The sequence below is a fragment of the Hevea brasiliensis genome, chromosome 11 (assembly GCF_030052815.1).
Source record: "Hevea brasiliensis isolate MT/VB/25A 57/8 chromosome 11, ASM3005281v1, whole genome shotgun sequence".
Taxonomy (NCBI): Eukaryota; Viridiplantae; Streptophyta; class Magnoliopsida; order Malpighiales; family Euphorbiaceae; genus Hevea; species Hevea brasiliensis.
Genome location: NC_079503.1, coordinates 98,332,834 through 98,335,913, shown reverse-complemented (window position 1 = coordinate 98,335,913; position 3,080 = coordinate 98,332,834). Strand labels below are relative to the sequence as shown.

Here is a 3,080-nt window from a genome sequence, read left to right as displayed (position 1 = left end):
TTGTTTTCTGGGCAAGGTTTCTCCATCAAAGTTGTGCCATTATGTGTCTAGTTTCATATCCAATTGGCCTTGCACCAATTGAACCTACACCTCTCAAGTTACAACTGTCCAAACTTGCTGGACTCACATCCAACCCTATAGGTCACCTAAGGCAGCATACCTAATCTCAATTCCATTGGCATAAATCACTTCAATTCTTCATCAAACACAGCCAAATGGTCACTAATTGACCATTAGGATTTCCATTCACCAACACATGAGCAAAACCCTAACTTCATGCCTCAAACCCTAATTCTCAAATATTCATTCATGCACATACATCAATTCAACATACTTAATGATGTTTAAGTCTCATAATCATGTTCAAGACCACCCATATACAACTTAAATTCATTCAAAACTCATCAACACTTCCATCACTAAGGCTGCCAAAAATTTTAGTTGGTCCATACTTGGATATGTTCTTTTAATTTCATGAATTTCTAACTAAATCCATACACCTAACTTCAAATTTAAAGAGAAAATTGGAGAAATATAGCACTAACCTTTTGATGAGCTAACTTGAGCTTGTAATTCTTCTCAATTTCTTCTTCAAATTGCTGCCTCAAGCTTGCTCTAGTGGTAAGGATTAATTTTAGTGAAGATAGGAAGGAGTTTTATGGTGGTTTTGGGTGGAAATCAAGCTTGGAAGAATTATTTTAATGGAGAATTTGAAGAGAGGTTCTCGGCTAGCCGAAAATGAGGGAGGAAGACAACAGATTTTTATTCAATTTTATCCTCTTTTAAATGTTTTAATGTGTGCTTGTTGAGTTCTAATTGGCTAACCACTTTTTATTGCATCATCATAATGTAATAATTGAGTTTTTAATTTCATTTTATTTTCTTTCTTTCTTTTCTCTTTTACATATTTTTAATAAATTTTTCTTTAATATTTATTCACATTTTATGTTATATAATGTATTTACTTAGTTGGACAAGTTAGTCAAAATTTGTCTCTGAAGACGAAATGACCAAAATGCCCTTCATTTTGCTTAACAAACTAAAATTATCTGTACTGATTAATAAAATTTTCTAAGTATTTTATTGACATTCTAATGCCATCGAAACCTCAATGACTCTTCTCTGGAGTCTCAAAAATTATTTCACAGGGTTTCCCTACGGGTATAGGGTTGACAACTGTCTTTACAGTCGCTTTCCGTTGGGTCACCCATTACCGGGGCACCGGCTCATTTAACTTCGTTGTATTTCATTTCTAAAATTTTATCTTAATTCTTCTTACACTTATTTGAATTATTTATGACTCCTCACTCTAGTCTAACTATTCCGACTGTCCGAACCGACATTAATCACCGGAACAGTCGAATGCATGGACTAGCTAAAGTGAGGGTGTTACACCCCAAGGTGGCACTGTAACACCCTCACTTTAGCTAGTCCGTGCATTCGACTGTTTCGGTGATTAATGTCGGTTCGGACAGTCGGAATGTCACACCTTACCCCTCTGTAAGGCATAACATGATCCCATAGAATACTTAATGAACTACCGAACTTCACTTATCGATAACTCATTAAGTACCCTACAAGGGATTTTAAAATAATTTTCTTACTTTTATAAGTGGTGAGCATTTTCTAATAGGTATTAAAACATTTATTCGAAGTTTTAAGACTAGAAAATTTTTTTGTCCCATTTTATTTTTCCGTAAATTTTATAGAAATTTCGGTAGAGTGCCGTCTGTATTTTGAGAAAATAATTTTTCAAATACCTGTAAAAAGTACTTCTAAAGATTTATCTCAACAACTTCATCAATTTCACAACTATTCCAATCAATTTCAATATCATTTCTCAATTTTCAAAATTCAGCAATCATCAAAATACCATTAATCAATTTCATTCAATTTAAAATAAAATACTTCCATTCATATTTCATTAAAGATAAAACAATTTATATACATCATTATAAAAATTTACATTAAGAGAAATCCAAACCAAAATTTATTACAAGCTTTATACAACTCTATACAACTTTATACAACTGCTCATAACTAATTTTACATGTCCATACAGTTACATACATTTACATATATCAAAATAGTTTTTACAATCAGGGTATAAAATATACCCAATAGACTTCCAGGCAGGTAGCTCCTCAATCCTCAGCAGCTTACTCTACTGCTCCTCTAGTCTCTATGTAACACCCTAGGCAAATCCCACATCGGTAAAACATGGGAGAGATGCTGGGTTTATAAGTTGACGGTTCTTAACCCCTAATGACGCGTTTTAAAACCGTGAGGGCTTTGGATCAGAGCGGATAATATCACTAGTGGGTCGGGCCATTACATTTATGGTATCAAAGCCGCTCCGCGTGCAACCTTGAACGATGGTGGGGCAAACCTCAGCAAGGACGCTGAGTCCCATAAGGGGGGTGGATTGTAACACCCTAGGCAAATCCCACATCGGCAAAACACGGGAGAGATGCTGGGTTTATAAGTTGGCGGTTCGTAACCCCTAATGACGCGTTTTAAAACCGTGAGGGCTTCGGCTCAGAGCGGACAATATCACTAGTGGGTCAGGCCATTACATTTGAAAATTTGGACCATTTCTCGATTTGTGCGTGTCATCCTTGCGTAAGGGTCATGCTAATCTTCTCTGTATCGTTCCAATTTTATCGGATGTCCCCCGTGTTTTGCTGATGTGGGATTTGCCTAGGGTGTTACACTCTATATCTGCGACAGCAATAACAGCCATCGCTGAGTATTAGGACTCAGTAGTGTACAACATACTAAAATAATTTTTATGCAGAATTAAAACATAATTATTCAAAAATTTAACTGAACATGAGATATAAAATTCAAAACATGATTTTAACCCAAATAATTTCATTTCAAAAGTCTCAAAATAAATTTCATAAAAACACACAGTTATATCATGTCATTCGAAACAAATATCATTTCAATAGCCAGAGGCTAAGGAGAAGTCACATCACAAGGCTAGCTGGCTCAAATATATGGGAACCCATTCTTTTTCTTCTTCTACTGGCACACACCTCAACACTTCAGCCAGAGAAGGAATCAAAATTCGAAAC

The 3,080-nt window shown here is 35.4% G+C and overlaps 1 pseudogene; it reads right to left on the bottom strand.

Annotated features, from left to right (window-relative positions):
- Positions 1-2,580: 2,580 nt before the first annotated feature.
- On the bottom strand, positions 2,581-2,689 carry LOC131170960 (U6 spliceosomal RNA; annotated as a pseudogene).
- Between the last annotated feature and the right edge of the window lie 391 nt (positions 2,690-3,080).